Here is a 12,797-nt window from a genome sequence, read left to right as displayed (position 1 = left end):
ACATTCTGTAACAAAACTGAACCTACAGAAATATCGATGCGCCTGTATCATGTTTCTTCCATTGTCAAACAGAAAAGTCAAAACCCTTACGGTTCGGAGTCACAAACTTATTATTAAAATAGTGGCTGCGTTCAAAAGAACCAGCATATAGCTATGTAACAGTATAACAGACTAATAAATTATGGGTACAACAAACTGAGACTATTATGCCTCTTAGCAGAGGAGTTCCGAGCTTGTACAGAGGAGAAATGAACAAATCCGGCATCCCTACCAAGGGATTAATAGTTTAGCCAAACCCTGATAACTCACAGGTGAGTAGACACAAGTGTTTGAATCCTTACCCGGTGTTGGGTTAACCGGCGATAAGGGAGATCCCTTGTTCCTGAGAGGATGACGATGAACCATCTGCACACAGTCACAGCCGAAGTATTAAACAAAAACCCTGACGTAGCATTAGAAGTCTGTAACCCAGTCAACGAAAAACAATAATACCTGTATTAGCAAAGCCTTGCAGAACCAGTAACTTCAACTATGAAGAAGGCCGAACCTGGAACCCATGGCTGTATGCTTGTGGTCCTTGGAAGATCAAGGAAAACGCAGAGCAGCGCTGAGAGGTTGCGGTGCTGCAGCTGCACAGCAGCATAATGAAATGAAAATAACTAGAGCCGAGAACTTGAAAACCGACATATAAATAACTCCAGCTCTTTTACCGTTTCGTGGCACAACCGGAGCCGTGGATCTGCAGCGAGCTCATCAACACCGTTCGATAGCCGGTGAACCTCGAGAAATGTTTGGCGCGGAAATGGAAAGCCCAAGGTGACAGGCCGAGCACATGGCAGCTTACCGTCTAGCCGTCGATCCATCCAGATGGACGACATCAGTTAACCAGGTGGATCGATGCCAGGGCCGGACATGCTATCACAACATTCAGATGTCTCGGGATATGGATATCCAGTTACCATAAATAAAACATTGAATGCCAGTGCCAGCTGTAAATTCGTATTACCAACTCATGTAAATGCATATTGTTAAACATTGCAAAGTTATACCGTGGACCATATGTGTGGTTAGGTCAATAGTTGTACATATAATTATGCTAATGCGTAAACAGAACCTCGATGTATTAATGTGCGTTAATGTCTTAAGATAAACTTAGATTATGGTTGGAGATGTGAGTTTTACAAAGTAATGATTAACGTAGAATGTGATGGTAACAGCAAATGTGTAAGGTAATATTGTTAAAAAAAAATTTACTTGTAGGTTCTCTATGGGAACGTGACAATTTGGTATCAGAGCCCAAGGTTTACAACTCTATGGCCTTTGGGAAAATTTCAAAATTACAGTAACATAAATATAAACAGTATCATGATGAAAGTTCAGATTACGCTAAAAGTAAATTATATCTGTTTAATGAGTGATTCTTAAGCAGGTAGTAGCAGAATGAGGAGAGCAATTAGCGCCCCTCATGGAAATTTGGATCAACCCGAAAATGTGGAACAACCTCAGGGACATCCTGAGTTTTGGGTGCAACTGGGAGCAGAAGGCCGCAATACTGATTCGACGCTAATGAGGACAGTTCAGGAACTGAAGGATGAAATGGCCCGGTTGCGTGCAGATAACGCAAGATTAAATGTGGAACAGGAGAGGATCCTGAAAATTTTATCCGATAAGCAACATCAACAGCAGTCACATCCGAGGCCTGAACAGCCACGAGTATCAGATGAACACAGTTTTCACACTGAACCAGAGGAAGAGGAAGACAGAGTAGAGACGCGGGGAGAGAAGTCTGTCAATGCTTTTGATTACCAGACTCCAAAAGGACCACGGATGGAACTGCAAGGGGAATTTCGGAAAATTAAACCACCTCAATTCGATGGGGAATCAGAAGAAGCTGCAGAGGCGTGGTTAATTAATATGAATAAGTATTTTCAAGTGTATGAATATGATCATCATCTTAAGGCAAGGCTGGCTATATTCCAGCTGCAGGCCAAAGCCACGCTATGGTGGGAGGAGGTCAAGATGGTGCGGGGAGTGAGTGAACAAGATGTGACATGGGAAATGTTTCAAAGATATTTCAAAGAGAAGTATCTGACAGAACGCTTTTATGATGAAAAAGCGCGAGAATTTCATGATCTGCGGCTTGGACATCAGACCATTGACGAGTTCGTAACTAAATTCACATCCCTGCTTCGTTACGTGCCCTATATTCGTGAAGAGAAGGCTAAGGTACAAAGATTCGTTAGCAGCCTACCTTTGACCATGCGAGAAAGGATAGAGTTCGATAATCCGAAGACTATGGATGAAGCAATTCGGAAGGCAAGACTGTGTTATCAGCAGAACAAATCAAAAGGAGAAAATTCTGGGAAGCGTTGGACAGATAAGCGGGGCAGTAAAATGCCTATGGGAAGTAAGGGAGCACGCAGTAATTTTCAAAAAGGATTCTCGAAAGGAGCCAATACTAAAAATCCAACTAAAAATTAGAACAGATTCAAGCCTCCTGCAGAATCCAAGCATAGTGAACAACAAGTTAGATTGGACAATGAAGGCGCAGCGCGGCCACCTATTCAGTGTTGGGGTTGTGGCGGACCCCATTATATCAGAAATTGCCCTCATCGGAAGGACAGTGATCAGCTGTCCCAGATTTATGAAGCTTCAACAATAGGAGATGTGGCTCGATCTATGCCCAGAATAAATGCAGCACTGGAGGACCGACAAGCTGATTACCAGCCAACAATGATAGAGTTTGAAGGTAAGATCTTTGATTGATCTGTTTCTATTTTAGTAGATCTAGGAGCTACTTTAAGCTATATAAGTCCCAAAGTTGTGGAAAGTTGTGGTTTGCAAACCACTAAATTTAAAAGCCCTTGGCTAGTACAGCTGGCCACTGGGGCCAAAAGACGAGTACTAACCAAAGTCAGCAACTGTCCATTAAGGTTAGCTGGCCAAACAATAACAACTGAATTAAACGCACTCCCTCTTGGTTCCTATGATGTGCTGATAGGAATGGATTGGTTGGAACGGCGGTGGTCTGTAATTAATTGTAAAACAAAAACAGTCTCTTACCGAGCTAAACTGGGTGTGGGAAAAGAGATTCAAGGCATCCAGAAGCCAGTGTAGATTCGGCCGATCACGTCATCACAGCTGGTTAAGTGTATCCGGAAGAAGTGCCAGATTTATGCAGTACAAGTGGGGTTCGCAGATTCTGTGGATAAGGTTGCAACTATTAAAGATATACCAATAGTGCAAGATTTTGCAGATGTATTTCCTGAAGAAATTCTAGGACTGCCGCCCAAAAGGGATTTAGACTTCACCATTGAGCTGATACCCGGAGCAGCCCCAGTGTCCCGGGAACCCTATCGGATGAGTGTGCCAGAGTTAACTGAGTTAAAAATGCAACTGCAAGAGCTGTTGGATAAGAAGTATATCCGTCCTAGTGTATCTCCTTGGGGAGCACCTGTGTTATTTGTAAGGAAAAAGGATGGAACTCTGCGTATGTGTATAGATTATAGATAGCTGAACAAGCTGACTGTGAAAAACAAATACCCCTTACCCCGCATTGATGAGCTGTTTGATCAGGTGAAGGGAGCGAAAATCTTCTCCAAGATCGATTTAAGGTCTGGTTACCATCAAATCAGAATCAAAGATGAGGACATAGCCAAGACAGCTTTTCGTACTCGTTACGGACATTACGAGTTTGTGGTACTGCCTTTTGGATTAACTAATACACCTGCGACATTCATGTGTTTGATGAACAGTGTATTTCATCAATATCTAGACAATTTTGTATTGATCTTCATTAATGATATACTTATATACTCCTGGAATATTAAGGAGCATGAGGAACATTTGAGGATAGTGTTACAGACATTACGGGAGCATCAATTATATGGAAAATTCAGCAAATGCGATTTTTATAAAGAACAGATCCAGTATTTGGGCCACATTATTACGAAGGAAGGTATAGCTGTAGACCCTGAAAAGATTAAAACTATAATGGAATGGCCTACACCCAAGGATGTGGCAGATATTCGATCCTTCATGGGGCTGGCTGGATATTACCGGCGGTTTGTAGAAGGTTTTTCCAGAGTTGCCTACCCTATTACCTCCTTGCAAAAGAAGGGAAAAGTGTTTAAATGGACAGCAGACTGTCAACGGAGTTTCGAACAGCTCAAACATTTACTCACCACTGCACCTGTGTTGTGTGTGGCAGATCCCGAAAAGGAGTATGTAGTCTGCACAGATGCTAGTAAAGAGGGCGTGGGTGGAGTGCTAATGCAGGAAGGTAAAGTCATTGCATATGAATCCAGGAAATTAAAAGAACACGAACAAAAATATTCTGCCTATGATCTGGAATTAACCGCGGTGATTCATGCTCTAAAAATGTGGCGCCATTACTTAGTGGGCAGAAAATTCTTGCTGATGACGGATCACCGCAGCTTGACTAGTTACTTTAGTCAGCCGACTTTAAACGCAAGACAAGCAAGATGGGTGGACTTTTTGGGAAACTTTGATTTCGAGATTAAACACTTAAAGGGAAAAGAGAACAGAGTAGCTGATGCACTGAGTCGAAAAGTGCATTGCATTTATGAAATTGGCATCAGTCAAGGTTGGTCCACTCTTGACAAAGAAATTGATGAGGTGGCTGCACAAGATCAGATTTATTTGCAAAAGAAACAGTTGTTACAGAATTCAGATACGCGTTTAATACAACAAGGGTACACCCTGAATGCAGCCGAAACTTTGTGCTACCAGAAGAAGATCTATATACCCAATCAGAGATGCATTAAGGAAAAGATTATGGATGAAAATCATAAAAGTCCTTATGCAGGACATCCTGGTTACCATAAATTAATCACATCGCTAAGGAAGGATTACTTCTGGCCAGGCATGAAAAAAGATGTGGTAGAATATCTGGCGCGCTGTTTGGAGTGTCAACAGGTGAAGGCTGAACATCAGCACCCTGCAGGGTTACTACAGCCATTGCCCATACCAGAATGGAAATGGGAGACCATAACCATGGACTTTATTACTGGGTTGCCGAAATCCAAAAAGAACAATGATTCTATAATGGTTGTAGTGGATAAACTCAGCAAGTCAGCACACTTCATACCAGTTCAATCCACTTATCGTGCAGCTCAAATCGCAAACATTTTTATGCAAAATATATTTAAACTCCATGGGCTGCCGAAAGTAATAATATCTGACCGTGACGTTAAGTTTACCTCAGTCTTTTGGAGGACCTTATTTGAAGGTCTAGGAACTCAATTGAACTTCAGCACCGCATATCATCTGCAAACTGACAGACAGACTGAGCGGGTGAATCAAGTAGTGGAGGACATGCTGAGGTCTTATGTGATGCAACAACCTACGCGATGGGAGGAGTATTTACACCTAGTGGAATTTTCCTATAACAATGGTTATCACTCATCCTTGAAGATGAGCCCATTCGAGGTACTTTACGGCCGGAAATGCCGCACACCCTCCAGTTGGGGTGGACCGGAGGACAAACTCTTGCTGGGCCCTGAGATGTTGGAGGAAATGGAAGTTATGGTGAAGAAAGTTCGAGCTAATCTAAAGATGGCACAGGACAGGCAGAAGAATTTTGCAGATCGGAAGAGAACATTTAAAGAGTACCAAGTGGGTGAACATGTGTACATCAGAATTCGAGCTAGAAAAAGCACCCTCCAATGGAATGCTTGTGCCAAATTGGCACCGCGTTTTTGTGGACCATTCCAAATACTGGCACGAGTAGGGCCGGTAGCTTATCAGCTCGCCCTACCCAGCCATATTCGGGTTCACAATGTATTCCATGTATCAGTTTTAAAGAGATATGTTTATGACCCTAGGCATATAATAAGTTGGCAAGACATACAGGTAAGGGAAGACTGTTAAATAATGTAAACTGAATTAGAATACTAGTAAGCAGCTGATCTGATTGTCATGTGTTTCAGGTGGAACCGGAAGGAGAGTTCCTGGTCGAACCAGTGAACATATTAGATCGGAGAAGAGTCGAGCTGCGGAAAAGGGTCATCAGCCAGGTTAAAGTGCAGTGGCAGCACTTTGGGCCTGAAGAGGCCACCTGGGAGGATGAACAAATGATGAGGGATACTTATCCCAGACTGTTTTTGAATGAACAGCAACATCGGGACGATGTAGACTTTCAGGAGGGGGAGATGTAACATCCCTCGTGAAAAGTTAATGTTAGTAAATAGTAAAAGTAATTATGAACAAAGACTTTATTTGAAATAATATATATAACTCTGTTATTAATTTTATGTTAATTAAAAAACAATTGTGTTTGCATCATTTGAATGGAGCCTATGTGTAATCATGGTTAGTAACTGTGAAAGCAGTTACAATGGAACCCTAACTACCTTCTGGAGGTAGTTGAGGCCCCAGAGGAAAAAGGGGAAAAAGATTGCCAAGTCTGGTTAGGATCAGATGGCAGAGAAGAGAGAAAATATTCATGCTATGTCTGGTTAGGATCAGATGGCATAAGAGGAAAAGAATTTTCCTGTGTACGCTATGTCTGGTTAGGATCAGATAGCGTTTACTGGCGAGACCAGTGTAATTGCGGTCGAGAAGGACCTGCAAGTGCTTGGGGGTGGAAGGTCAAAGAAGAACTCTTCCTACGGACGGGTGGATTGACAAGCATTACAAATAGGTTTGGCAGATAAGCAGGTATGGCTTATTACTTATACATCTGTTAAAATGTTTACTGTACTGTACTGTACTAAGAAAAGTGAAATAAGTTGACGGTTATCTGCCTATTCTCCTTAAACAGTATTATGAAAACAAATATGGCATTCTGTGTGAAATATAGAAACAGAATCAAGTGTAGTAGCGGAACTGAATATACAATCTGAAGGAAGAACTCTAAGTCTGCATGAGAAATAGCAACAGAACCTACGTTTGCGTGGTGCCTTAAAGAAATCGTAGAAAACACGATAAAAGGGTTTATAATAACTTCTGTAGCAGTTAAATAACCTATCCAGAAATGGATGGCAAGAACCCTCATTTATATGTAAAAAGAACAAGAACGTATACAAGCATTTAGCAAAAAACAAGAACATATATAAGCACTTAGAAGGGCAAGAAATGTACAGTCGTTCTCTGCGATAATGAATTATAGTAAAATCCCGATACTCTAATACACATTCAAGAATGAATCTAGAAAGACTCGCGGCCAAGCGAATTAAAAGAACAGCAGTGCTATCGTTATAACCAGTGGAGCAAACAATAAATTCCAGTATTGCAATACTTTATTCCCGGCCAACCGAACCATAAGAATTTCAGAGAATACGAAAAAGAAGTACGATTACGAGATAACCTTTAGATATACGTGAACATAATTGTATTGCATGACAGAGAAAAACAATATTCATCCACTGTTAATAAAATGGGATTATAAGCGTGAACGTCGAGGCAGGGGCATGGTAACTGTAGTTACATGCAACCTCGGCCGGTCTTAAAAGCAAATCTCCGCTTTGGTGAACCCCCTCGAGCCGAGCCGCAGCATACGCTTAGCTGGTTGAGCCACCAAGCCGGAATAATACAGTATTCAAACTTATTCATTAACATTAAAGAAAAACCATAACAGTATTCTCTGCGCATAAATGTATATATATATTTCAACATTGGAAACCGTCAATAATTCATATTCGAAAGGGCAATCAACCAGAGAGATACATTCTGTAACAAAACTGAACCTACAGAAATATCGGTGCGCCTGTATCATGTTTCTACCATTGTCAAACAGAAAAGTCGAAACCCTTACGGTTCGGAGTCACAAACTTATTATTAAAATAGTGGCTGCGTTCAAAAGAACCAGCATATAGCTATGTAACAGTATAACAGACTAATAAATTATGGGTACAACAAACTGAGACTATTATGCCTCTTAGCAGAGGAGTTCCGAGCTTGTACAGAGGAGAAATGAACAAATCCGGCATCCCTGCCAAGGGAATAATAGTTTAGCCAAACCCTGATAACTCACAGGTGAATAGACACAAGTGTTCAAATCCTTACCCGGTGTTGGGTTAACCGGCGAAAAGGGAGATCCCTTGTTCCTGAGAGGATGACGATGAACCACCTGCACACAGTCATAGCCGAAGTATTAAACAAAAACCCTGGCGTAGCATTAGAAGTCTGTAACCCAGTCAACGAAAAACAATAATACCTGTATTAGCAAAGCCTTGCAGAACCAGTAACTTCAACGATGAAGAAGGCCGAACCTGGAACCCATGGCTGCATGCCTGTGGTCCTTGGAAGATCAGGGAAAACGCAGAGCAGCGTTGAGAGGTTGCGGTGCTGCAGCTGCACAGCAGCATAATGAAATGAAAATAACTAGAGCCGAGAACTTGAAAACCGACATATAAATAACTCCAGCTCTTTTACCGTTTCGTGGCACAACCGGAGCCGTGGATCTGCAGCGAGCTCATCAACACCGTTCGATAGCCGGTGAACCTCGAGAAATGTTTGGCGCGGAAATGGCAAGCCCAAGGTGACAGGCCGAGCACATGGCAGCTTACCGTCTAGCCGTCGATCCATCCAGATGGACGACATCAGTTTAACCAGGTGGATCGATGCCAGGGCCGGACATGCTATCGCAACATTCAGATGTCTCGGGATATGGATATCCAGTTACCATAAATAAAACATTGAATGCCAGTGCCAGCTGTAAATTCGTATTACCAACTCATGTAAATGCATATTGTTAAACATTGCAAAGTTATACCGTGGACCATATGTGTGGTCAGGTCAATAGTTGTACATATAATTATGCTAATGCGTAAACAGAACCTCGATGTATTAATGTGCGTTAATGTCTTAAGATAAACTTAGATTATGGTTGGAGATGTGAGTTTTACAAAGTAATGATTAACGTAGAATGTGATGGTAACAGCAAATGTGTAAGGTAATATTGTTAAAGAAAAATTTACTTGTAGGTTCTCTATGGGAACGTGACATTTCGATTCCTCGGATTGGATTATATTATTTTTTAAGATGAAAAGATATTATTTTATTATAAATATGTTTAATATGAAATAAATATAAATATAAATTTTATTGATGGAAAGTGAGTAATATTTTAGTGATTTGAATTGTGTAAAATAAGTTAAGAATTTTATCAATTAAGTTGTAGTCAATTTTTTTTTAATATAACATTTGAATCTGTGTAAAATGGTCAAAATTTTGATGATTAAACTGTGAACAAAATTCTTTTCGCGGTAAAATGTGTAATTTATAATGGAAAGTGTTTATAAATTATATATATATATATAAATAATAAAATAAATAATATATTATTTTTTATTAAAGGGGAAAATAAATGATTGGTCGTGAAGATGCTCAGCACAGTGTGTAACAGATGGGAGAAAGGATAGATGGTTGGCATCTCCCTCGATAAGGACGGGAACAGTCTTCGGACTTTGTAATCACACACGGTTAAGCCTCTCTATCTTTATCAGGTGGATCTCTATTTTTATTAGGTGAATTTTATAATAAGTTTTAGTTTTACTGGGTAGTGTATTTGGTTGAAATTTTTTTTTTATTAATTTATTGGTTTGTTTTGTTTAGAAGTGTGGGTTTAATTTTTTTTAAGTTAATTAGGGTTAGTATTTTGAGGAAGGGTTTTTGAGAGTGTTGAATATATGCAATCAAAAAACTAGTGTAAACAACACAAATCAAGACCAGTTTTAAAAGACAAATTTTCAAGAAGACTTAATTGTCAACATGATTACACTAATAGTTTCAATTTTAGGACTTTTGTCTTGGACGAGAAAAGACTTGATTGTCAACCTTGTTATACATATAGTTTCAATTTTTAGGAGTTTTGTCTTCAACAAGTTTTTATGAGATATGTTTTTTTTAAATGTTATTTATATGCATTTTGATTTTTCTTTTTAATTATGATATTGATCATCTTAAAAATTTGTTAAAATTATAAGAAATAAGTTTTATTCAAACAAAATTTAAAGTCAAATTTATAAAAATAAAAGAGAAAGCCGTTTTAAAAGTTATATGTTTCACATTAATTGATAACACATGATTGGTAAGATCAAAAAAATCCACTAGAAAAACTTTCAAAAAATCACACTAAATACAACTTGAATTAAAAATCCCTAGACCAACACTCCATGATTTTGTACCATTGACAACTGATAAGACGCTACAAGTCAAAAAGAATGAACGATGCATTGCATGGATGGTCCCCGTTAGGGGGTGCGTATCTGGTTTGAAAAGAATGGTGTATTAGGTTTCTCCGCTGTCGTGATCTGCACGTTCATCAACGAGTCTTCCAAATTGCCAGAAGAGCCGCCGTTAACTTTATTTCTTTGTCTAATGGGTGTGACGTCTTCATCGTTCTATCGTGCCGACTCCCACCTCTTCCACAAGTCCGAAGGATTTAGAATTCCAGGTTGACAACGATGGTAGAAGCCTCAGAACCTGACTTCATTTCCCAAGGGACCTGAATCATGCCAAAAGTTTTAACGTCAGGAATGAAGAAAGCGATGGAGAAGCACATGCAGGTCTCGCCATTCCTGTCCAAAGCGGAAATATAATTTGTTTTTTTATGAAGTGTTTTATATTTCGTAAATTCCGAAGTATCGAGAACTCCAGGTTGACAACGATGGTAGAAGCCTCAGAACCTGTGCTCATTTCCCAAGGGCGCTGAATCATGCCGAAAATATTAAAGTCAGTGATAAAAAACGGGAGGAGAAAGGTCAGTGAAAAAAACCGAAGGAGAAGCACAGCGCACATAGGGTATTTAGGATGTTGAGGATGCATAACACTCAAAAATATTTGAGTTATATCATGTTTAAATCTTCATGTAACGAAGACATGACAAGTTTTTGAGGTGAATATGTCACTTCCATATTTAACTATTATAGCCACAACTTCTCTTTAAACTTTTTTTCCCAAAAGTTGTTGAAAATTAGCCTTAAGAATAGTTTTTTTAAACATTAAATCATATCCATCCTAAGGTTTATATACATGGTCTCCATTTTAGCCAAAGCCATTATGAAAATGGTTATAAGATCTATTTATAAGTCTTTTTTTTAAGGATAATCTCATGTGGATAAGTTTGAAATATGTTTCAAGGTTTTCTATTAGCATTTCAATTTTTAGAATAGGTGTTATAGATGCTTTTCATGACTGTAATATATTTTTTGACTATTAAATTCACAAATAATTAAGGGTTTTTAACTAGCAATTTCCCCTTTTAGAAAATCATTAGCTCGAATCATCACAAGCAATGGTCATTTAAGGAGATCCATGATCAAGTGAGTCACTTGTCCACACCAACATGTGCTTATTTTCCTCCAAGCCTTCCCTATGACTTTTCCAAAAGAGTCACATTATGTGGACTAGCTTTTGGGTTTTCAATAACATTTGAAAGTTAAGGTTTTCACAAATATTTTGGCCATGGGTGGTTTAGGTGGATATTGGTGGCAACCCACCTCTTCCAGTAACTCAACAATTCTCTATCTTCTTGGCATATTTTCTATGGTTTTTCAAGTCCCAAACTTTTGGAGCTATTTTGAGGCCCTAAACGATGATTTTTGGTCATTAAGGGCGTCAAGGTTTCCCATAGCATGCCTTGGAAAGTTGCAATTCTCACATAGTTCCTTTTAGGGATCTATTGTGTGACCTAAGTGGAGATTCTATGCAATTTTCTCCCACTATAAGTTGAAGTACCAACCAACCACCTCAAGGCTTGCCAATCTTTTGGTGCTTCATCTTCTAGGCTAAGGTTTTTTGACCTATAAGGTTCTTTTTTCATGTTAAAAATCTATTCATTCATCCTCTTGTAAGAACTTTTTGTAAATGTATGTAGACGTCATCTCTTTATCTTCAAAGATAGCTACTACCATTCTAGCCAATGTGTCTTTTATAGTATTATATTATTTTATTTATTAATAGAAGTTGGGTTTTCACTATATAACTATGATTTCTATTATAAGTTTGTGTTTGTTTCATTTCCTTTCTCACCTTTCATTTCATTCCTTGTACAACAAAGATCAATGGGGGGGCTCTGAGGAAATGTAGTTATGTAATAGATGTTTCCAGGACTCTTTCCCTTTCACTACTCTATTTTTCCTCTTGGCACACAACACTTGGGCTTTTGAACTGACAAAATTACTCATACCTCGTCTTTCACTTTAGGTACAAGAAAGGCTTCAAATATCCCTACAAAATCCTTTGTCCCCATTAGAGTTAGCCCATGATTTTAAAAAATTAAATAAAAAATGTGTTTCTAATACAATGTTGGCGTCGATCAAAGGGACCTATCACAAAGAGTAATATACTTGCACATGACTACACATGCCTTGTACATATTTGAATTTTACCTACAAGAGATGTAAGTGTTTTTAAATCCATTTATGAATTATTTTTTACACGTTTAGCACATTTACTCTCCATAACTCTTTTGGGCATGATTTTAAGGCCAAAGAATTTCCATTGAATTTGAACATCCACCTATGATGTAGTGATCTCCATCCCTAACCCTGTATCATTCTAGGATTTCTCAATGGCTCTACCGATGACATCGAGTCTTGTCTTTGGAATGAAAGCGTTTCTTCGACACTACACCAACATCAACATCTGAGACTTCTCGGTGGCTAACAAGAAGTAATGGGAACATTATCCTGCAGTTTAAAGTTGCTCAAGTTAGAGTTGAGTCCATGCCAATATTGTTGCAACTCAGCCTACTCTATTGACAAGGGGTTGTAGCTAACAAGGAAGAATCCTGCAGCGAACAACCTTGACGATCAAAAGAAAAAGAAAAC

General features: G+C 39.2%; 1 non-coding gene across 1 annotated transcript; it reads left to right on the top strand.

Moving 5' to 3' along the window:
- Nucleotides 1-9,367: 9,367 nt before the first annotated feature.
- Nucleotides 9,368-9,488, top strand: LOC149175791 (U6atac minor spliceosomal RNA). The gene has a single exon (XR_016258971.1). It is a non-coding gene; the product is annotated as a U6atac minor spliceosomal RNA (small nuclear RNA).
- The last annotated feature ends 3,309 nt before the right edge of the window (nucleotides 9,489-12,797 follow it).

Source organism: Pinus tabuliformis, chromosome 4_1 (genome assembly GCF_031772625.1).
Source record: "Pinus tabuliformis cultivar Carrire ecotype Pingquan chromosome 4_1, CPIR1, whole genome shotgun sequence".
NCBI classification, from domain to species: Eukaryota; Viridiplantae; Streptophyta; class Pinopsida; order Pinales; family Pinaceae; genus Pinus; species Pinus tabuliformis.
Note: the sequence above shows the minus strand (reverse complement) of the source record. Positions and strands in the feature narration are given on the sequence as shown.